This window comes from Cyprinodon variegatus, unplaced genomic scaffold (assembly GCF_000732505.1).
Source record: "Cyprinodon variegatus isolate N-32 unplaced genomic scaffold, C_variegatus-1.0 Scaffold20, whole genome shotgun sequence".
Taxonomy (NCBI): domain Eukaryota; kingdom Metazoa; phylum Chordata; class Actinopteri; order Cyprinodontiformes; family Cyprinodontidae; genus Cyprinodon; species Cyprinodon variegatus.
Genome location: NW_015150473.1, coordinates 854,212 through 879,691, shown reverse-complemented (window position 1 = coordinate 879,691; position 25,480 = coordinate 854,212). Strand labels below are relative to the sequence as shown.

The window sequence follows — 25,480 nt, the reverse complement described above, 5'->3', positions numbered from 1 at the left end:
AAAGAAGGCGTGTCAAATCCAAGCCTTTTTTCATCCCTTAAAGCATTTTTTTCCCCTCACATTCCTTCCAGGCAGTTGTTAAAGTGATCAGACTCATAACATGTCTAGGTCAAACAGGTATTTGTTTAATGCATACCCATTATGGCATTTTCTTTTCCTTTTGTTTTAATGGCAATTTCCAATTCCACAAGATCCAATTGGGTCCTCTGTTGTATTGTGATCTATAGACTTTAGATGCCACTCGAGAACAGTGAGCTCCCTGAAAATCTGTGTTTCATGACGTGGCACTTTATACTGATTGATGTTGAGGATGATCATAAATAGATGGCAATGTTTACCAAAAATACTATCTAAAGGCTATAGAAATAAAATAATGTTCCGTTGGTATAGAAACCAAGGGGTACCATCCTTGCCAGCCTGAAATGTTAAAACGAGGCAGGATGTATGGGCTTTCTTATTGTTTACACCTGTTTTCGTTGGCCTTACTACAGTGGCTTCCGGACTGCTTTAGAACAGAATTCAAGCTTCTGTTATTTGTCTTTAAAGCTCTGAATTGTCTTGCTTCCCCTTATTTATCAGAGCTGTTGTGTTTTCTACGTGCTCCAGGTCGCTGAGGTCAGATTGTCAGCTCTTACTCACTATTCCACTGACAAACACTGAGGTGACCGTGCTTTTCCTGTAGACTCACCTCGACTCTGGAATCTTTGATCTTGGTTCTTTAAATCAAAGCTCAAGGCTTTTTTTCTCAGGCTCTCGCCATTTAAACATGTGTTGACGCTTCTGTTTTTTATGTTGTTTGTTTATGCTATTTTGTTGTCTTTTTTGCTTGTGGTTATGTTTTTTTATGCTGATATTGTATAGCACAGTGTTCACCACACTGTGGCAGTGGTGGCTGGTGTAGTTTTCTGCAGGGGGTGGCTATAAATTTATAACAGACTTATACCAAAAACCAATCAAATGTATACTAAGTTATCATACCAGTATATTTATATGAATGCCAACTACCAAAACCACTATAAAAACAAAACAAAATTTAATTTGCAGGATTACTTTTTGCACATACATTTTTGCTCTTCTGATGCTTTGTGAAGGCAAATCTGTGTTTTTTCATCTTCCAATATTGTATCACAAACCTAAAAAAAAAAATAATGCACCAGTTTAATAATGGAGAAGCTATTAGTAAGCTTTATATTTTTTTTAATATATAAAAACTATTTCTTTTCTGAGAATTTAAAAGCAATTTTGGAAAATTGACAATCAGTACACTATATTATAATATTTTCCAAGTGAATCCCAGATTCTTCTTTGCCTTTTCTAAAAGTGCTTTAAATCTACATCTCTTTATCCATGCTGAGTCAGATCCTGATCTTTTAAAAAGTGAAAGTAGAAAGGCAGGGGAAGCAGAATAAAGCATTAGCCTCGATACAGTTAGCTAAGCCTTGTAGGTAAACCAGGTCCCGGAAAAAGAACGAGTGAACCGTCTCCATCTGACTTTTGGACTGCTATTTAATTTTGATGTTCGACTGATCAAGTCCAAATGCTTTCACCTCTAGCTTTTCTTGGTAAGTTTGCTTTAAGCGATTTTGCTCCTGTAACTGGACCTGTAAGTCACCTGCACTACGACTGTGACAACAAATCCTGCCACCTCAGGGTGCACCAGAGCTGCCCCCCAGCTTCCCTATCTTTTTACAATGCAGAGGAGCTACTGCACATGTACAGCTTTTAAAGAGAGTCTATGGCCAAAGATTTTTGTGGCCCAGAACAGCTTTACTCGTCATTAAAGATTAAATATTTATCTTGCACATCTAAAAAATATATATCAATATATGTTAATATATTGTAGTTATATATTTTAATACATTTTTTTTTTTATGTCTTAATCAAGGTCATTGGGTGGTGGCTGGGGCGGCGCCCTAGTGCCCCCACTGCACTGTTGTTCTGTCAGACACTAAATATATAAATGAATGATTGATTGTTTACACTGATCTCTGACAGTATTATATTAATGTCACAACCGGATGTTATTTAGCAATTTTGTTGAGCTTGTGGCAAGTTTAGCTTCTGTTTTCTGTTCTTAGCTGACAGGGGTGACACTCATGGTCCATCTCCTTTAAGACTCTTTTAGAGATGGTATTCATATAGCAAAGCTACAAAAAGTGGTTATTTGAGCAACTGCTTCCTTTCCATCATCTGTAACCTGCCTATAGTCTTCTGACCTTGAACAACAACAACAGGATATTTTCTTTTTCTTGGGCCATTCAGTATAAACCCAAGAGACTGCTGTGTGTGAAACCCCTGCACATGATCAGTTTCTAGATAACACAGATTAGCCTGTCTTTGTTATGCTGAAGTCATTTGAATTTAAAATCTCAAACCAAAGTCGTCTTAACCATATCTAAATATCCAAATGCATTTAGCTGTTGCAATATAACTGGATTTCTTTGCTCCAAGTCCATTTTTATTATTGTTAAACATTAAACTAATCCTAAAGTCTCTAAATTATTCCTTCCTTAGATTTTTGTCTGATGGATTTTTTGTCCTATAAAACCTACATGTAACACAGCTATTGATGTGCCTTTAAGTCAGATGCATCTGATCACTTTTTCTTTACACCGGTAGAATGCCATTTAATGGCTATATTGATTTTGCTTTGACCACAGAATTGCTTCAAAGATTGTAAGCAACTGCAGTCGCTTTCTAATAATCAACGATTTCTCTCCTATACCTGAAGTCGTGCAAGACAAGCAATCTTTGTCCAAATTTCTAGTTCATTTGATTTTGTTTATTGAATAGGGAGAGATGCTAAATGCATGGAGAGGTTTCTCAATTTGAATTCCATTGCTTCAAAGCAAATGCTAATTGATCAGCTACAGTGAAATTAGTTTCAGAAGAATAGATTTCATGCATAATATCATTGTTTTTTCACCTGTTTGAGCAAACAGCAAACATAATCTACCAGTCCAAAAGCACTTTATAGTCTTTGTCTTTAAAAGTGTCACATAAAGCAAATGTTAAAATGTTTCTATTGTTAAAAAATAATTTAGTTCCTCTTTCTGTTGTTTTTTTTATGTACAGCTAGCATAAAATTTGAAATCACTAAACGTTAAAGTCACAAATGAAACAATGGTTAAAAATGCATAATTTATATCAGTAAACCTGTAGGGGAGCTACAATACAAAAAACCCAGAGGAAATAATTAACAATGTGAAACTCGACAAAAAACTCTCGACCAGGGGTCACCAACCTTTTTAAGGTGTAAGAGATGCTTTATGGGTACTGAGTCATAGGACTCAGCACTGGTGCTGTCAAGGTAGGGTGGAGGTTGGTTGAGGTCCCAAATGAGGAGATGAGGAGGCAGAGATGTGATTTGCTGATTGAATGAAGGAACACATGGCAACAGAAGCGTCAATCCAAAAACAATAAACAGGAAACCAAAAAAAAAAACTGGAGCCGCCAGGAAGAAACACATATAAGGAGCAGGTAATGGAGAGACACCAGCACTGATGAACTACATATATGGGAGACAGAACCAAGAGGGGAGTAATCAGGAAATTGAGAGCAGGTGTGGACAGAAGAAGCTAGAGAGGAGCCAAGGGGAAAGAAAAATGGCACCAGGAGGCAACAAATAGCAACCAGCGAAAACAGGGCCTACCTTTAACTAGAAAGGAACCACCAATAAGAAACTGCATAAGAGAGATATAAATTGGAGACTGAACAAAGAGTAGGCTAATCAGCAAACGAGGAGCAGGTGTGGATGGAAGAATTTAGAAGAGAGCTACTGTAGGGGAAGGAGACTGAAACAAGGGGGCAACATAAGGTAAAAAGAATACATAAAAACTCAAATACAACCATAAAACAACACAAAATGGAAAAGAAACCAATGAAAACTCAAAAGGAAAACTTAAACAGAGCCAAAACCTTGACACAAATTAATGAATTTCAACAAAAAACGGGTCTAAAAAGGCATGTTTTTAGTTAGCCTGTAAATACACCAACACTTCACACAAGCTACAGTACCACAATATAATACTTTGTTCTGCTTTCTGATACTTGAGCTACCATAGTAACCAAACACAATCGAGCTAATAGTTACCATGGTTTCTCTACAAATAGAGCTTGTTTGCACCATAGACTTTCTTTGGTAACCCTACTGACCCATAATGTGTCCTGTGGTGCATCCAATACAGATACTGCCTTTTGTCAAATGATTGGACCAAGATACATTTAGTTTTTGTATCTCTGTGTTTGTGTATATCATCTCCACCCACAATATTTTTATCAGCAGCACACACAGCTGGAAGCTATCTCGTTGAGCCACACCAGTCAGCTAACAAAGAGTATCCACTGCTGAGCGGGCAGCTGAGGGCAGCGGGCCTCTGCTGGCGGAGACCCTGGCTGCCTCTGACCTCCTGCTGTTGTAGTGAATGTACCATAATGGAAGAAAAAGGAACACTGCCTGATGTTCAACGAGAAAACGGAAAATCAATTGGCCACACAGCAGGATAGCCCAGCATCCCATGCTGTATAGGAAACAGAAAAAAGTAGGTTTATTTACTTGTCATACATCTGTATGTGGTCACAGTGCTTGTTCCAGTGCTGGACACGCAAGTGTCTACGTCTCCTCCTTCACCTCAATGACCTATCCAAATAATGTTTTATGGAAGAAAAAAATAAATTGGTTTGTTCTTAAAAAAGGCTGGAGCAGTTGTAAGTATTGTTCTTATGTAAACACCTAAACTCACCAGAATTAGCCTGCCATTCTCACCTTTTAAACTCTAAACATTTAAGGGGGAGGGTGGACTGTAATTTTTTTGTCTTTATATACTCTAATAATCCCAGAGGGAAATTACTTCTCTGCATTTAACCCATCCCCTTGGGGATGCAATGGGCTGCCATTGTGCGGCGCCCGGGGAGCAGTGTGGGGTTAAGAGTCTTGCTGAGGGAGCCAGAGTGGCAGTATGTGGGAGTGGGGGATCAAACTCACAATCTCAGGATTCAAAGCACTATGCCCTAACCACTAGGCTGCCACTCTCCCTCAAAAAATCAGTCAGGAATCTAACTATGTCAACACTTCATTATACCTTTTGATCCTTAATAATTCATTAGCTTGATCAGCTAATATCAGCTTGTTTTTAGACTTTTGTTTTGAAGATAAATCATCCTCGCAGTGTCAGGGTGGATCCAACTTGTTCTTTTTACAGTAGCTACTTAAGGGTCATGAAGACTCATGTCCAAATGTTAATGTTTGGGGCCATAAGATTCTGTTTTGCTCTCCGAAACTTTAAAGCCTTTCTCTGTGATCTTTGGCATATTACAGTATAAGCAGGCTAAATGTAATGATGGCTTTATTCTCATGACTCGACCTGAAGCCCTTTTTTTATTACAGCACCTCATAACCTTAAGAGAAACAGCACTCTGTGTCAGCTAAGTTGTTTTTTTTTCTTCTTTTTTTTTGCTCCATGAACAATTTCTCTGACAGCTGCGGCTAACACTTTCATTTTTATTGATTCAGTTTCAAAAGAGTGTATTACTTTCCAAGTATTAATTTAATAATTAATGATTGCCATTTTCAATTACCTTGAAATATCAAACCTTTTTCCTGTCTGAAAAAGTTCAAATACATATTTTCCTGCCCATCATTTGATTATTAATTTGCCTTTTCCAATGGCTTTAAATCCCACACCATTAGTGCATCACTGGATGAAACATCAGGGGTCTGTCAAGTGCTTGGGTACCCACTGACACTAATATCACTAACAATAGTCAAGGACCATTTAAGTAGTTTCTGATGTCAGTGTGATTCAAAAATAGCAAACAAAGCTGTTTGATAATCAACATTTTTCCAGATCCACCAAAGAAATCTCTCGCATTCTGTTGAAAACTTGCACAAAGAACATCCCTGTTAAGATATGGCACAGTCAGACTAATCACTGCAATTGAAACATTAAGAATATATTGAATGGAAAAAAGACTTGAGTAAAGTAGTACAGACAGCTGTTTCCATCCAGTTTACAGAGCAATCCTCTGAAGAGGTCTATGACTTGAGCAAGTGCAGTAAAACGCCGGTGAAAAATGTCTCGCTTTGAAGCAGTCTCTGACCAAGAACCCAATGGGATTCATAAATGGCAAAAGCCACACACTGAAAATTACTGTCATTTAAAAGTGAGCTTTTGTGGAAAAACACTAATACTGACCATCCACAGAGAGCAGTGGTACAGATTAGGTAGCCTACCTGCAATAAAAGTAATCCCCAGGCTTTCTTGCTGTGTCTGTGAAATCAATATCATTTTATTTACATCTAATGGAGAAACATATACAGTCCACTGGAGGATAAAGAAAAGCTCTCTGGGCCAGAGGCCGCACTATGAAAACATCTTCCATCATCTTAAATCTGCAGAATAGATCTGATTATAAGAACTAAAATCACACAGGACAACCTCCAGAAGTGAGCAAAACTCTCTGCTTCCATAAATTAGGCTAAATTATACAGAAAAAGTTCGCAAAAAAAGTTATCCCAGATACCCTAAAAGAAAAAGAAACCAGTTCCAATTTAAATCCAGCTGAGTACAGTCCAAATCAGTCCAGCTCAGCTTTCTGGTTCTTTGAGTTATGTCTCGGAGCATGTGTCTGCGCATGATGTCTCGGCTGCCCGGCGGATTTTATGTGGCTCTTATGATCAATTGTTTGCCTCTTGGTTTTTTGAGTTAGTATCAGCTTGTCTGTCTGCAATCCACAGAGAAAACGCTGGAGGAGAAAAAGAGACAACAGAGTGACAGAAATGGTGCGCATGTGTCTGTGTCTGGGCTTTGCAATTTCTCAGCTTTTTTTTTTTTTGTTATCCCTTTGAAAGCCTTTCTTTGACGGATAGAGACTTTCACTCCAAACTCTGGCACAGGCCCAAGTACAGCAGATTTTGAGCCTAATTGGTCTAAACGACAGCATGGGGCAACTTGACTTATCAAATGACTAAAACTATTCAGTTTGAGTCTGTTTATCTCGTTTTATCTGGAACAAATTCAAAAGTAAGAAATCATAAAGTCATAAAGGTTACACATGCAGATGTGCCAACTATTCCACAAGCAAATCAGATTTAACAATTATCACTATTTCATGCAACCAGTCTTTGGCTGTGACAATCAAATCCCTTTATTTCTATTCTTAGCTGAATCAGCAGAGCCTCTGTCAAGTATTCGTCTTCAATCCGATCAAACATTGAAGACAGACATACCTTTCCAGACCCTTTTTTTTTCTTGCTTGGGTATCTGCTACAAATGGTTTAAAACAAGTGGTCTATGCATCAATATGTAGAAGTTCTGTATGACAATAACAAAACCAAAAAAATGCTTGGTTTTATTTATATTTTTCTTGCAGTTTAATTATTAAATGTATTTCAAAGCACATTTCTCACATGTAAGAGACAACTGAACTGGTGCACATCTATCGTGTTGTCATGTATATACATTGTAAGAAATTCATGAGCTGCACACAAGTTAATTTATATGCGGATAATACCAACACAGCGTTACTTGATGAATTATACACTCCACATGCAGCCCATAGAACTTAGATGAGTGAAGTCAATGTGAGCTTATCCTTTTATAGTCTGGCCCTGATTTAAATCTGCATGACTAACTAACACAAAACAACTAAGGAGTCGTACAAAGCAACAAGACAATGGTACTTCTAAGCTGTTTGGTGCCAAAAGAGTGTGCTTGATGTTCTGAGTTCTGTACATCCTTTTAAAAGCTACACATTTTGAAGGAAACTGGATTTGAGAGCAATCTGGTGGGGGGGGGAAAATAGGTCAGCTCAAGAAGAAAATTCATCTGACAGTCATCATAGTTTGACTTGTTTCACCTCTTTTAACATTCCATACTCTTAATTAAACAATTCAGCACTGTGAATATTTAATTTCAAGCAGAGTTGGACAAGTTCATTTGGGACCTTAAGCAGAAGTTGGTTGTGGGGCCCTTCAGTTTTGAAAATCATCATTATAAATACTACTTTATTATAGATTTATAAACTTAGCAAACTTGAAAGTAGGGGTGTGGCCTGATACAATATAGATTTTTTTCAGTTCCTAATATCGCATTTGAAAAAGAATTTTTTTTCACCTAAAACAATGTGGGAAAATGAGCTACCTCTGCACCCCCACTCTGTCAGATAGCACGGTTGAGCCCTTTTACTGCGCGATGCAGTGCCATATCTGTTGTTGAGGCAGTCACATAGGAAGATGTGGACTGACTCAAACGGCAAACAACATGAATACCAAAATAACTAAATCATCAATATCTTCTGATGAACATACATAACACTAGCTTTTTATCTATACATTTAATTTTGATAGCTGAGAACAATATATCACAATATATGATGATATTGCAATATTATGGTAATATTGAGCCATGACCCAGGTATCGTAACATGTATTGTATCGCAACACCCATGCCCCTACTTGAAAGCGTGGTTAAATGAAAATTTTATACTATACTATACTATAACTATGCTTAACCTGACATTTTTTCTGTTTTATTATTCTTGATAAAACAAATACAACAAAAAAAATATATGTTGTTAACCTAACCTAACCTATCAGAGCCATGTCTTAGTAGTGGGATAGTTAGCTTATGACTTGGCCTAACTCTAATTTTAAGCTTTCAAAGATTATTGCTAATCTTTACAGGGTCTTTGTTGTTTTACTGGTTATGTTCAAGAGCTAAATATAATCCTGGGTAACTCTAAGATGAGGTAGGTGTGAATATTATGCATACAGGAAGAACAAATTGCAGGGTCTTAAAATATCTATCTCTAGCCCCTTGTTTGGGGCTAGAGACAAGGGGTTAGAGACAGAGCCATGGAGATCGGAGGATTCTGAAAACGCAATTGTTGACAATATGGTCAATATTCCAAAGAGCAATGGCAATGCATGGAGCTTCAACGGTTCAAAGCTTAACACCCATTATGTTAGTAGAAAATGATATTTAGGTTACTCTACTCATCTTTGATGATGCAAACAAAAAGTAAACACCCATACATGGTACATATGAGTCAATTGAATATGATTAAAACCGGCTGTATAGTAAAAAGAAGAAGACATTTCACACGGGTAAAAACAGAACTATAATATGAAGTACAACTTGTCAATCAGTGAGGGTTTTTTTTTTTAAATGGTTATGTATTTTGGTGAAATAATTACAAAAACTATCGGATCTGCCTGTATTTTGAATGAGCTGCTGAGCACTTTCACTGAACCAATAGACACCATAGCAACCTACAGTAACATGATTGGTGCAACTGTCCTATCTCTATGGCTCTTCGATTAGCGCAATGCTTTGAATGTAAATGTTTCAGAACAACAGGGTTGATTAGAAAGAAACTCTTCTTTCTTTTAAACATGAAAGTACAAACAAAATAAGGAAATTTATTCTATTAATCTGTAGGACTTTATTTAGTTGCGGGATAATACTTATATATTTTTATGTGGGTTTTTTTTGTCTTTTGGAAATTTGTCTAGGGATAATGATTCAAATGTTATAAAATGAAATGGTTACAAATATGTAGTTTGTATCCAATATTTTGTTTAAATGAAAGATAAATCTCAGTCGGCAATTCTAGATTGTTTGAGAACTCAGAACTTGATGTCCTGAGATCCTACCAAGACAATGCCAAATTATTTCCTTGCATTAGTAACATATTATTACACAAATCTGTCCATGTGGACATGAAATCCAGGTGAGATGCAGTTACGTTTAAACCTAAATGACACCAATCTAACAGTGCACAGGTAGAAGAGCATGTTTTGTTGACAGGTAAGCAGCTGTATATAACAAAGGATGCCCCAGGAGGAGTGGAGAATAAATAAAAAAGCTGAATGCCAGGACGGAGTATATGCAGCTTACACTGACATGAGCTTTGCACTCAACAAGCACATTGTGTAGCTGAAGAGAAAAGCTGCCTTTGTTAGCTCAGGGACTGTGAAATGAAATCGAATAATGTGGACAGCAGGAGCAGAGGCTCGGCTGCGGGTGTATCTCTCCACTGTCAACACACATCAATAAGCGAACTAATAAAACACCCCATGGTCAAAACATTATTTCAGCCGCTGTTCTTCTTTCAGACCCGCTGTAACTCTTGCAGCTAAATCCTCATTCCCCTTCTCTCTCAGATCCCTGCTTCACATGTGGATGTGGTTCCCTTCATGCATCCACTCTTATTTTTAAGAGGAGGTGAGCTTACTACCTGACATTATCATTTTTTTTACCAGGTGCCTACTTCCTTTCTGTTTCTCATTTATCCCTGTAAATCCCATTGGACACATATCTAAGCACACATAGATCCATTAGATCACACAGAGCGATACAATGAAACCTTTTAATCCATAAATGTGTTCTTGCTTCTCTCTTTTTTTCTTTTTTGCTCTGGCCTTTCAGTTATTTCCATCATATCTGTTTCTCCAAATGTGAGAAACAATTTGATTGACAATGGATGTAGCCACAGCTGACAAGGATCTGAGAGTGCTGCTGATGGATTGCTGATTTAATCACAGGTATCTGGTTGGGCATTTATCCCACTTGGCTGACCTGAAGCTTTTAAGACAGAAAGATCACTGTGAGCGTGTTTATCAGGGGATAATAGAGGTTGTAGATAATTTGTGATGATGATTTTTGTTTTATTTAAATGTTCTGTATCATGTTTTTTTTTTTTGCTTTCAAAAGATAACTACAGCCATGAAAAGTATTTGATTGAATATATCACATTTGCAATACAGAGTATTCACAATTATTTTTTCTGTCGTTTTCAATCTAAAATATTAGTTGATTATGTGGAGTTAAGAAACAACAGTTGAACTTTGGGGTGGCTTTCCTTCTTCAGACCCTAAAGGATTCTTTGTAATTAATTAAAGTAACATTTGCGCAAAATACCATGTAAGAGTACCTCTGGGCACTAGTTTATAACCATAAAAGCAGTTGCACTTGAGATCTTAAAAAGAAAATTCACTGCTGTGTAAAAAAATCTCTTGTCAATGAGACTGGAATCAAATGCAAATATTCTGAACTTTATATTTATCTACCTCTTGATAGTTAAAACCAGTAAATGCAACAGTTTTAAATAACCAATAACTTCAGAAAGGTACTTTCATTAACTACAGAAAGGTTGGCTTTCATGACTTGTCTATCATCTAAAAAGATGAGCCATAACTTTCTATAAATTATAAAAATGTAGTCAAAGAAGAAACCCAACAAATCGTAACAAAATCAACTATTAACTGTTAGTATACTGTCTTGAATAAAGAGTTTAAGACCAGCACACAATCACTGTTATTCTTAACCTTCAGTGCTCTTTATATACTGAATATTACAGTACACTGTTAATCATAGTTGAGCAGTGAGCAGACCTATATATCAAGTTTATGTTCAATGCCAGTCAGTGACATTTGATCAAGTCTATAACTAAAGAAGAAAAGAAAAAGAAATCATAAAAAGCTCATTTCTTTAGAGGCATCGATTTGTGTTAGCTTACCTGTCCTGGAAATCTCCAACTCACACACCTCATATGTAAAACTTGCATGATTACAATAACAACAAGAGGATGAATTACATTATCGCTCAATATTATTAATCTCTACCTCCAGAAGTCTAGCACAAATGCTTTCCAGGTAGCCCTTGTGAGCTGAAGGTTCAGAAACATATAGGTCTGAGTGCCAAATGTGTTTCCACATGGGAAGCAGACTGTTCTTACTTGATATAATTTTGTTTTGCCCTTGTTTAGCTAGAGTCTGCAGTAAAGTGTGGGTTAAAAGAAAAGACAGGAAAAGAAGCATGCACATGCTCACCCACTCGCACTCAGGCACAGGTGTTCATATCTCATCAAACATATCATTACTCACTTGACCAGACAGCGAGATAATACCACGTTGCCGTTCCATCAACTAGGGATGAGGCTGACAACAATACACCCAGGCTGCTTTTTGCCATGTAACATGTCATTATGCCAAGTCTGGCTTGTCTTTCCCACAGACATCAGCTCCAGCTTTTTTTTCTCTAATTAGCAAACATATAAGGTCCTTTCAACTCTTTTTTTTTTTTCAAAACCAATTGAAAATTAGAGCACACTAGCCACAGCGAGGAAGCTTCCTAATTACTTTCTCACAAATAGATTTCATCTGATGGGTCAAAGAGGTGAGTAATACTGAAAGAGAAGGTGTAATCATGCTCCAGAAATGAACAGATTGGCAGCCAGGACATAAGTAAGACAATTTTGTACAAAGTATGAAAAAATACTGAAGTACATGCAGTAACACACATTTCCACATTATGTCATGTATGAAACATTAGAACACGTCATTCATATATGATAGATCACAAAAAATGTTTTGCTTCCGCTTCAGATTTTTTAAGATAAAGGAAAATGATACATGGTGTAGTTTGCAAAGGCTTTCAGCTATTCTAAACTGTGATATACCTGAATAAGTCATTTTGTACACACAAGTGTAAAAAAGCACAAGAGAGTGTTAGTGCAGATCCTTCTTCAATTGTGCTTATAGACTTTATATCCATTGCTGCTACATCAATGTGGCTATTTCTTTTTCTTTTCATTTTTTCAATGAATTGTGTTTTTATTTGTTTCTAATATACATCCAGATATGTCTATTTGGGGAGTTTTCTAGTCAGTTGTCCATGTTAATTTAATTTATCGTGATTATGCCAATTTGGCACCCACACAGTATATATCTTCTGTGTTGTGGGTTTTTCTTTGCCATTCAGTCTATTCTTATCTTTGATTCATGCTTTTTAATTGAATTTCCTTTTTTTTCTTTGCATCTAGCATGCCTCAACTTCCCCCTGTAGAACAATAAGGGTATTTCTCCTCTTTTTTTCCAAGTTCACTGAAACCAATCACCAGTGACTTCATTAGAAAATAGGACCCACCTGTGTGTAATGTAATAGCCAAAATGACCAAACCAAAAGAAAACACAGAAACATTGAATTGATGCTCAACGTACAAATGTATAGTGTTCGTGGGATTTATAGGGAATAAAAATATTTACTTAGATTTAAAAAAAAGAATGAATCATTTTTTAAAAACCAAGACTTCAACCAAAGTATTAATGAGATCTCACTAGCACTACCTACTCTGGATATATTACTCCTCAAAACAACACTTGAATGCAACTCATTAGATTTTCTTCATGATAAACAAAAATTGGTTCAATATTGTGGGACTTAAATTAAAAGAGACAATTTTCAATTCAAATTGGAAAAGATCTGTTAATACACTTTTGACTGATTGACTGACTGATTGATTTATAAAGGGGAAAGCATAACCTTTGTAAGGCACTATGTGCACAGCACTCAAACACACAGGCTCCAACCTTAGACTACATTTGAAATCCAATTACAGATCTCAGCACACATAAAAAGGTCACAACCATGAATATTCATATCAGTAAAACTAACAAATGTGTCACCACCCAAGTCACACACTCACAAGCCAACTCTTAGGCTACATCCCACGACATGCCCAGAAAATAAACTTGATCTATGCTCCGGCAACCATCTCTCTTTGATGCTCAATTAACTCTGGCAGAGGTGGCTAGCTGAGCCAATTATTAAATCAGATTTGCAAGTGCAGGGTGACAGCCACACATATGATGTCATGGCTAGGCAACCACAGGCATACAGCTTGTCCTGTAAGGCCACTGCAGTACAACGGCAATCGATAGATTTGTTTTTCTTTTTTTTAATCTACTTGCTTTTGAGGCATTTGCAACTCAGAGAGTCTCTTTGTCACATCCTGCTGTTTTGCTTCCTCTTCTCACTTTGCTGTTATTTCTTGATATAGATGATTCTTTGTCTCTCACCCAGCCTGTCTGATATGTTTCCTTCTCATTGCATAAAAGCCTCTTTCACTCCTCAATATCACTCTTTCACAGCCACCTCCTTTGTGCCTTTTTTCTCACCACTTCCAGAGAATTCCCTTGCTCACCTGCATCCTCCTCATCTATGCGTTTTGTGCTACATCACTCATTTGTGATGTCCTGCTTTGCTTCTTCGTTTATTTATGTCATCCTTTTGTTTTGAATGCAAAAAATAAATTAAGGGATGGAGGATAGAAAACAAAGTGGAAGAAAAGGGAGGAGGGCAGTGGGCTGACAGAGGGAGTCCCATCTGCAGCAAGCTCATTAGAAGATGGGAGGAAAGTCGGCAGCAGGGACACACTGGTAGGCATGCACACAGCACCCTCTCTGTGTCTGCTTCTCTCTTTTTCTGTCTCTTGCGCATATATTTCTGCTTCTCCTGGACCCGTTCCGACACATCACTGCCTCTTCCATATTTTTTTGCTTTCCCCCGCTGCACTTCTCAAAGCCCCTCTTTCATTAATCACTATGAAACACAATACACATCATTTGAATAGTTCTACCTTGTGCCCCCTTGCAGTACATGTGAGGCAATATATTACAACTAAATGCATTGTGGCAACATAGAGCATTGAGACATCAATCCAAAGCACTGTTAACCCTGAACAACTCATTATCTTTTTCCTTGAAAACGATTGAAAGGAAGATTAAAGGCATCACAAAAACACGACAGTGATCTTTTCACGATAAATATGTTGCTAAAAGGTGCAGAAAAAATCTGTTAGGGAATGTGCATACGTATTTATTAGTCAGATTTACTCATAAATAGTATTTGAAAGTGACTAAGAAGTTTTTTTTTTTTTTTTTATGGCAAAACGCGGCTGCTGTGTGATCTATTCTGCTCAGCCATAATGTAATAACAATTTCCACTGACCTTTTATATGACAAACAGTTTCCATATCTTTTCTGGCTTAAAAGAAAAGGTCAGCAGATGGTGAGCAAACTTCAGGGGACCGGGCACTCACTAAAAGAAGAGCCCAACTGATATCAGCAGAAATCTTTTAAAAGTTGTATGCCAAGTTAAAATGGCGTCATTGTTCTGATTAAAAAAGGAGCTTTAATTATGTGTTACTTTAAGCTTTTTAGGAAAAAATATAAGTTGTTTTATTTTTGGAATGTAAAGGAAGTTTTTTCCACCTTAAAGGTCCTTGAACTCAAAGCCTATTGCAGATTTCTTGTTTGTTTTTTTTTTCTAAAATATACAAAATTGTGAAAATCTGCAGATAACCAATAGTGCCACCAAGAGGTCCCATGAGTACAATGATGACCTCTATGATCTGGCAACATGTCTGCAATCAAACCGTTAATTAGTTAGGGGAGTAAAGTTCTTAAACCAGCCTTGATGGCTTATTTACTATAGGTAAAATCACCTGCATTTATACATCAAAGTAATTAATAAAAAACATTTTACAGAATTCTTCCAATCCACACATGAAAAAAGCACCATAAAACCCCAAAATATGTTTAGATATCTGCACAGGGAAACATGTTGCATCTGCTACTCCCTCACTTTTTTATTCCAAGAGATCCAGTTGTCCACTGCAATTAGACAAGCTTACTAAGCATCAGTTAAATGTAACTTATTTTCAACAACCTATCCCCGAAGTTTCTATCCCATTAACATTTTACACTCTAGGTTTGTTCACTCAAACACACCAAATGCACCACAATCTGCTTTAGAATAAAAAGTCTCCTTCTTTTGTAATGTTAGCTATGAAGAAGAAACCTAAAGGGACCTCACCAGAGTCACCTTTTTAAAGAGTAACATTTCTCTTAGCAAATAAAAATAAGATGTGCTTTTCAGGTGAGGCTGCATGCTCCTCACACACCAACTGCAGTAAATTTTAATGGGTTTAAACAGATTTTCCCAAGGTAAAAAAATATATATATAACAGATTGCGCTATAAATAAAAGGAATATGGATTATATTTGTCAGATTACTTCATAAAATATATAGTTAAAGTTACCAAATTGGATATAAACCCACAAATCATATGTCCTCTATATCTTATAACAGTAATCCTACATCATATATTTTAATTTGGTATTTTTGTGTGCCACATCAAAAGCCCTTCTTCTTTGAAAAAAATGTAAAGGTTTCCCTACATCTTTGAATGTGGTTGAACCAGCATGATAAAGAGATTGTCAAGATCTTTTAAGTTAGTTTTAGTCTGTTTATTTTAAATGTATTTTAGAAGAATTATTTACAAAGCGCTTAGGTCTTATTGATGAGATACAGATCTTTTCAAAATATGAGGGATTCTCAACATTACAGATAACCACCTGTTCCTGCTTTTATTTTCCTAAAGTTATCTTCACTAAAGCTTCAAGCTTGTAATTATGTTGATTTTCACCTCTCTTAATCACAAAGCTTTATGTATATCTTTATTTCTAAATGAATTAAATATTTTTCAAACCCACACAGGTTTAAAAAAAATAATACAAACATCCTGACAAACCCTTTTAATAACACTTAGCAAGTCCACATTTTCCGTTACCTTTGACAAGTTTAAGGTGGATCTTGACTGGGTATTTAAAACCTCTTCTAGGTAGAAGTAGTTCTATCTGTTTAACACTTATTAGTTTGTTTTTTCTGTTATGAACTTGGCCTTCAAACAGGTTATTAAATAACATTTAAACCTGCTTTTTTCTTTGAAGCAGCTTTTTTAGACCTAAAATAAATACTTGAATTAATAGTGATTAATCAATTATTGGAATATTGTAAACTAATTTAGTTATCAATTAACTACTATACTGGAGTATGACACTAAAAAAATGCCTTTCGATGACAGAGAAACCTACTTGGAACAATAATTTTTTCAAAATTGTAAAAAAAAAAAAAAAGATATAGATATACACTTTTTTCTGTCAATATGCTCTATCCAGATCCCCTTAAGTGGTTTAATTCCATAAAAAATATTTTTCGAGGAACCTTTTTCTATCCAATTAATGAACAGTTAATCATAAAAACAAATCAACAGATTAACTGATTAGCAAAATAATCATTAGTTGCAGCAATAGTTTGAGGTGTGTTTAAGATATTTGGTCCATTGGCTCAAACATGTCTGTCCAACTTTGCTTTACTCAAATGCCATCTTAAATGAAAAGCAATTGTTTCAGGGATTAAGTCTATTAACTATTGGGAGGTACTGTAACAACAGGGAGGTTTTCATCAACATAAACTAAAAAGGCTACAGAACAAAGAAAGAGATATCTGCTCCACGATCAGCATCTTTATACACAACTGGAAAAACATAGTTTGTCAGTTGAGACAAGGTTTGACCTACAATGAGAAGAAAAATGTTCTGAGCAGGTTTGTGGAGAGGCTTTTAAACCTCACTCAGAGCACTGCAATTCATGGTGGTTGCATCGTTTTTAACTTCTGTTCTGATACCAAGGCACTGGGGTATTGAATTAAGAAAATGAATGATGCATGCATTAATCAAGCGGAACACTATGGCGATAGCCGTACTGCTCCACTTGTGAAAGCAAAATCTGTTGAGCTCTATTTTTGCCATACCACATTTCCAGACAGGACACTGTTAAAAATAAAAAAAATAAAAGAAAATGAATGATGACGATGTCAGACTTTCTCCAATTTTCTCAGTCTTCATCACCAAACAATTGATACAGTAGATGAAAACAACAGGGTTGCTCCAAAAGGACAATAATCTTAACCCCAGACTGATTTTAAACAAATAAAGCATGCTATTATTTCTGAAATGGTCCTAACCTGACCCTACTAAATACTTTTGGATTATGTTAGAAAGCTGAATTATTTTACTGGCTGACACTGTACACACACAACAACATGATGTCACGATTTCTACAGACTGACATTCATTTTTAATCATGTCATTAATCATACGATTCTGATTCTAGGAGCACAAAATGTGTGAATTATCTCTATTTGAAACTTCATGTACAATTTCAGCCTTGATTAAACAAGAGTAAATCTACCATAGCCTCAAACTCATTGAGTCAGGTTCTTTTATTCTTTATAGAATAAATGCATAGTTTAAAGCTGAAAATAAGAGACATGATAGGTATATTTAAACATCTGGGAAAAAAAACTACAAATGTCATTGGTATTTGTCTTTAAATATCACCACCCTTATCTCAATGTGCGTTTAACGATTAAACCCACAATCTGTGCATTAATACTGAATGAAATGTGATTAAGTTGTGTTTCCAGTGACCCATATGGACAAATTTGATTGAAATACATAAATACCTGATCAGACTGAAAAAAAACATAATTTGCTAATGTAATACTGAATGTACATTGGTGTAAATGTATGAATGTAACATTTCAATACTTCGTGTTTCTGTGACTACTAATCAAGCTCTTTAGACACCCATCACTAAACTTTGTATCAGCTAGTATGATTAAAGATCACTTTGTGGCTGCTAGTTAGCATCCAGCATAGTGCCACAAATCTGCAATCAATAAAGTCCAAGGTGTCGATTAACTGTCAGATAACTGCCTGAGGCTCGAAAACATTGCACAAAGAGATTCATTGAAAGAAAGATGAAAGTAAAAAAACAGATTCAAGTTTATTAGCACCAAAATGTTAACCATTCAGTATTCTGTAAGATGTATCTGGTTTATGCTCGTATTTTAAAAATTATACAGAAATTTTGACGCAATGAAATCATCTGGCTTTATTTTCTGATTCATTTAAATGGATCTGATCATTTATAATTAATTTAAGTTAATTATTTCCTGATTATTCCCAAATCAAATTATGCTAAAGTGAAGCTTTCTTGCATCTGTGATGGTGACACAAATTAAAACAGCAACACAGCTTCTTTGATTTCTGGTTAAAGGCTAGGCCTCAGTAAATAACAGAAGTTATGGATTTAGTGAAATGTTATTAGTTAGACATATTTAAATAATCTGAATGGTATCTGGAAAGTTAGGAAGCCCTATGTAGAATGATTCAATTATAAAAAAAAAAATAAAATAAAGTTGCTGTTTTCTAATCCTTCAGGGCAAAAACCAAGGCTAAAATAATGAATATCTCTATGTGCACTGACTACGACAAATAGTTAGCCTTGAAGACTTGAATCTAGTTTAAGCATAAAAAAAGCTTGGCCATTATCAGTGCGATACACCAAACTTCACTTTGACTTCTCTGATGATTAAATATTTCCATGTTCACGACAGAAGCAGCATCTTCTAAATCCTCTCTGACCCTGTTCTGGAGGACGACTATGATTCAAACTCTTTCACCAACATCAGCATTATTCAGTGTGTAAAAGCAACTGCCTGGCCAGCTCATCACTGTGGCTCGTTGGACTGTCGTCAGCACTCCATCCCGTGGTCGCCTGACAGTATCCCCTCCGTCCGATCAATAGGCACTGGCGGCCAGCCTTCCTCCCCTCTTTTACTCTCTCCCCCTTTCCCTGGCAGCCACAGTAGAAAGACTGCTCTGTTCTGCCGGCGCAGCATAGTGATTAGGCATTAGGCCTGCGCTGCTGTGTGAATTAGCCTAATCTGTGTCCGTGATGAAGGACGAGGCTTTTCATGCCCACTGGAGACATTTACGGGACATAAAAGAAGCTAATCTTTAGGAAATTTGGAGAACGGGTGAAGAAGGAGAGGTTGCACAAGAATTGTTGAGATAGTTCCCACATTGATAACTCCTTTGCAATGCTCTTTATCTGTTAACAATATAAAAAAAATCTGAAGTTTCTTGAAGATATGTTGCTTGGAAAGTATTAAATTAACCATTAAAGTACTTGAAAAGTGCTGTTTTTAAGCAGGATGAGTATCTGTGTCCCCTTATACCATCACCAGAGGTCAGTTTGAGGAGAGTCACATGTAATTGCAGTCTCCTTGTCTAGCATTTGCTTACCTTGCAGGTGGAAAGTTGCTTTACCTGCAGATCTTGGCCCAAAGTTTATAGTAACAGGAGAGAGAAAAAAGTGAGGGGGTGGGGGGGGTGATCCTACAGAGCATGCACTTCAGCAGCACAGATTTTGCTCCTCTCATATCTGTGCATCAGCTGTCAATCACTCTCTACCCCAGGATGTGACAAGCATCAGTCTGAACATGGACCTACGCCATGCCCTCAGAGCAGCTGAACCCCCCCTCCCCCTCCCCCACATCATCTTTAAGATATATTGTGTGCCCTTGACAAACTGCCAGAACTCAGTCTCTGCTCCTGGAGATGTCTATTGATCAAAGCATCAAGCAAATTGGTTAAAGGTACAGATTCTTCGCTCTATACTTTAAATTTCAGCAAAAACTTTTTCTGCCATGAGGATTTCCAGTTGTGCAATTGTCTTAATGAATTAAATGGAAGAGGATAAATGTGCTGATCTTTTTTGTTTACATTGTGTTGCACTTTTTACCACAACCAGCTGTAGATTTAGGTCAGCAGTCATGAGAATCTTGTCTCTTGGACAATCTGAGCACATTTGGAAGCATTTCACTGAAAGATGCTTCACAGCAAAGCTGCAGCAAAAACAATGATAAGAATAAAAACAATGAGCACCATGCACACATAAACAGTGTCTCTAAACTGTGTCCAGCAAATAATCCCAAATTTCCAGTGCATTTCCTGGCTGCATAGAAGAACCAAAGAGCAGACTTTAAAGACACGCGTTTGGTGAGCTGACAGCTTCTTTCTAGTTAATCTCATTCAGGATACAACTGGAAGATGAGAGCAACGACTTACCCAAATGAGATTTTGGCCGCTTTCAATCTTCTCCTCGCTCCCCTGCTGCCTCTGATCCGCCCCTCTTCCAAGTCAATCCGCAGTGAGCTTAGATCAGATCAAAAAGGAAAGGTGCGCCTCTTCGCTGCGCCCTGCGTCCAGAGTTGCCGTGTGGATGGAAGGAGGACCATTTGCCGGGATGCTGTGTGCGGGTTAGTGGGGGTGCAAGGATAAAGGCATCCGCAGGGAGGATAAGGGAGGGGGGGGATGCGGAGGACGCAGGTGAGAAAAGAAAGAACAAATGAGGCTTTGAGTAAAAGCGGGGAAAGAAAGAAGACGGATAGGCAGGGGCGCAGCAAAGCACTGCAGCGACACGGAGAAGCGGCACCGGAGAGGGTGCAGACAGAGGCGCTCCGTCTCACTCTCGCCTGTCACTCGCGCACATGCGCGCGCGCGCAGCATCGATTTAAAAGAAGGACGCAGAGCGACATCTTCAGGTTGGAAGCAAGAAGAATAGGGAGACGCCTAACGCTCATTACGCCCTCTGAAATCCCTTTATGTGTGAATCGTGAAAACATTTTTTTTATAAAACAAACAAACAGGCAAACCAAACACTGTTTCTTTGCTTCAGAGTAAAACACAAGTATCTATATGTGTCTTATTAGTAATCCTAATAATAATTTTCTTTTTGACTGACTCAAATATTCCTGATCCAAGATTAAAACTTAAACAAATTTTAAAATCTTATGTTAAATGCTGATTAAAACAGATGGATCCCATGATAGGATTTTTGAGGGGGATCCTCTGCACAAAATACTACATCACAATTGCCTCCAGCCCCCACTTATGTTTTGGCATCCTCTCATTTCCCAACCCCCCTCCTACACACTCCATGGCAACCAGATCCCAGGTGGGGTTGTAACTATGATAATATCTCCTGACCCACTCCATCATCTCTCTACAGCCCCAGTCCACCTCTTGATTTCTGGATTTCTCTGTAATTCACACCTCCACCTTCCATCTCAAGGCCAGCATTTGCTGAGTGTTTCAGTTATGTGTGGCTATATCATGTCAATGCTGCTGACTCAGATGGGTTAAGGGTGGACTTTTTTTCTTCCATTCGTCCTTCCCTTTTGTTTTCCTTTTGCTTGAGTGTTTTTTCATATTTCTTTTTTTATCAAAACATTCTCAAAAAATAACTGCATGATTTTCAACCTCCAACATCATATTAATGTGTCAATCCAGACCAATAAATAGCCTATTATTGGTGTGAGATTCCTGCGTCATTCAACATTTCTTGAATTTAGTTTTCAAAACAGGCTGTCTGCGCCAGCAAGCAATTCAGAAAATGAAACGGAATGTCTTCTGGCTTGTTCTAAAAGTAGAACACTAACTTAAATTTGGTCAGCTAAGAGTGTCTTACACAGTGCATTTAAATTACAAAGGCAGAGATGTATAGTGGATGTTATGAAAAAACATGGTAAAAGGAGTGGAAAAGATAATATTTACAGAAAGAAGCACTGCATTTTAGTACAAATTCTGGAGAAAGAATCCAAGAGAGATATTAAATACTCTATGACTCAGTCATTATTGACAGTGTTGAATATAATAACGTCAGTGATGAAAGCTTCTAACTTTGTCTTGTTAATTTTCTATAGGTTAATATATATGCAGTTCTGTGTAAATAGAGATTAAATATTCCAGTCAAGAATTCATTATGATATCACTTATTTATGGCAGCACAAACTTAAGATGTACTTTATTTTCTGTAGCAGCGATGTACAGGAGTTTGAAGACAACAATGTAGTCCAGAAGGTTTTATTTTTCTAAATCCCTTTATAATACATACTAATTCGTTTTACTTGGCTATAAATTTGTGATAGATTAACTGCCTAAACGTCTGTAAAGATAGATAGATAGATAGATAGATAGATAGATAGATAGATAGATAGATAGATAGATAGATAGATAGATAGATAGATAGATAGATAGATAGGGTCATTACTTTTTATTTTATGTATATCTTACTAATTAAACTTACAAGTCTCCAATTCGTGCTTCATTTAGAAATGTCCACCACTAGATGGCGCCACATAGCCTAGTGATTTTTACATACTGTAGTACATGCAAATGAATCTCTAAATAAATGCACCTTTTTCTTGTGCACAGCTGTTGATGTGAAAAAAAAAACTGACTATACCCTTAGATATAAACAGACACCAACACATTAAGGTTTTATCATTTCATAAATAGGGGCTACAAAATAACAGAAATACTAAGTCACAGGGATCTGGTCCAAATTTATCTGGTCATTTATCCTGAAGCATATCCCAAGTGAAACTAAATGTTCCTTTAGAAATTTCTGATTTCATTCATGCAGAACACATTCACATACCACTTCCTCAGTGACTCACAAGTTATAGAGACAGCTTAATACAACTCACACATGAAGGTATAACTAAGATGAAGAATGAGGAACATGTTTTTTTTTTTTTTTTTTTTGCTTAGACGAGAGACTTGCGCAAACTTGGCAAGTCAAGCATGATTTCTACACCCTTGAATCAGATATTGGTCAAATTTGGGTTGGATGTGTGCAGAAGGAGCTGCAAAAAAAGGGGTTTGCAAACAATATCAGCAAACATAAACCAGTCGATGAGCTCTTTGCAGAGACCAGCATCATTAGACTGGGTAAAGAGGCATGCAGTACATGCATGACATTGCTTTATTTAGGAGATTCCTCAAGGGGCAGGTATGCAGGCTTCCTTCAAGTGGAATGACGCAAGTCCACTTGAACTTTTCACCACGACATGCTCTGCACATGCAGCAGAAAGTTACTTTTTTTTCTGATAAATTGAACATAAACCATAACGTGTATAAACCTTTAGCTCCCGAAGAGCAAAGGTATGTTTATCTTCCAAGCTAAACACCATAGCAGATAACCTTTCAGCAAAATTCTTTTGTAATTGAGAATTTGTTCCAATTAAGTTTTGTCTTGTAAAAACCTACAATAAAAGTGTGAGACCTCTCATTCATAAAATATGTTGCACCACAGCTTACGGGAAATGGTCACAGAGATGTATTTTCATTTGAAAATTTGGGCAACAATGCATTCCAGTAAAGTCACGCCCTCATATCTCTCTCCATCAAAGCTGCAGAAAGTCTGTCTTTCACACACCAGGGATATAGCAAAAATCAAGAAACATTACTTCCCCTTTGGTTGCAATTTTATTGAATATAAATCAAATAAGTTAACATTCAGACACAGACAATGTGTGTATTGTAAATGACAGAAACATAGGGATAGTCACTCTGCATTAACAGCAGTGAAATTCTGACCTTCATGCAAAACTCAGGAAAAGTAAACAGTTTTTGTTTATTGAAGATATTATAATCAATATTTGGGTTGTTTAGCATTCCGAGTCTGCAGGACAGATGTTGCTCAGAATGAGGCTGCAGTCTGATTTGGAGGTGAGGTGCTGCGTGCAGACACGTGAAAACAGGGGAGATGTCCAGGAAATCCCATGGAGAGCCTGAATATGGCTAAGAAATGTTAGCACATGTGTTCTGCAATATCAGGTGAGTCTTTCCATAGGGCTTTTGCTCTGAAAAACATAAAGAACAGGACATTAGATTGCTAAAAATGACCTTTAAAAGAGGCTTGATTTATAACTAGCACAGTTGGACTGCATGCTGTGGTCTTCAAACAGCTCAATATATAATACTCAGAGCTGCATTAGGAATTTGCAAAGAGGTGTGGCTGCAGCACTCTGCCCTGGCCACACCTCCAGGAGGAAGCTCTGCAACTGTGGCAACAGGTAAACAAACACATCTAGTATATTCACTCTTCAAAACCATGACACAGTCTCAGTGCTGAATTACTGGAAATGGAAACAGGTTTAAAGTTGACCTGAATCACAAAATAAATAAATTCATTACTTAAAAGTATAGTGGAGGATGTTCTTTGTCCAGGTGAATCATCAAAATAAGTGATCCTCCTAATTGTCAATCATTCTGGTGATATGTTTACGTAAGGCCTACGACCTACGTGCTCATCCCCATTTTCACTAACCGCTGTTGAGTGGAAAAATTGCAAAGCTTCTTTTGGAAAGTGAGCTTGTATCAGTAATGCAAACAGCAACCTTTAAACAGAGCGTGCACAAAGAGAAATTGGCTCGTGCATGCTCTTGCTCACGTTAAATAGGCGTTCCCTCTCTGGAGCAGGTACAGGGGTGTGCATGTACATTTTATTTTGAAGTGGAGAGGCGGGTCTTTTCAAAAAACCTCCAGTATGCATTTATGCATACTGGAGGATACTGTGCACCATACTGTGTGCTGTTTAACGTTTTTCATTAAAGACTGATGAGGTCATATACACTGGCTACTAACCTGGCCTTTACCGTACAGCATATAGGACAAAAAGGCTGCAGTGAATAGTTGAGATGTTGTTGTTACAGTAGATATGATTTTTATACACAGCAGTTTCTTTTTTGTAATTAAGAAAATGAGAGCAAGAGAAGCCTTTCTGAAACATGAACTACCTATATCGTCAAACAGGAGGTAAATAGAACTAGTACAGCATAATATAGAATAGAAGAAAATAATTCAAACAAAAAACTAACAAATTGCAGCATACTTCAATACAGTGGTGGTTTCTCATCCAAGGCTAAACCCAACCTGTACATTTCATTAAATGGATAGTCAAAAATGCATCATCAAATAAACTTCATAAATGCAGTCATTAAACTGCATCAAATATGCGCAAAAATGTGCATCAATTAATGAGCATTTTCATCTGGTTTGGTCTGCCGCGGTTTCCGTAGACTCGTGAACGTGCTTTTAGGAAATCCTATACACTACTGTTTATGCCCTAAAAACATTAGTGTATAGGATTTCCTAA

At 37.0% G+C, this 25,480-nt stretch overlaps 1 protein-coding gene across 3 annotated transcripts in view; it reads right to left on the bottom strand.

Annotated features, from left to right (window-relative positions):
* The window catches only part of LOC107094192 (catenin delta-2-like), a 303,403-nt gene extending 282,439 nt beyond the window's left edge, over window positions 1–20,964 (bottom strand). For all 3 annotated transcript variants that reach the window (XM_015389646.1, XM_015389668.1, XM_015389657.1), the window contains exon 1: window positions 20,605–20,964. The gene's annotated coding sequence lies outside the window, so the exon portion shown is untranslated. The remainder of the gene's footprint in view (window positions 1–20,604) is intronic.
* Window positions 20,965–25,480: the final 4,516 nt, after the last annotated feature.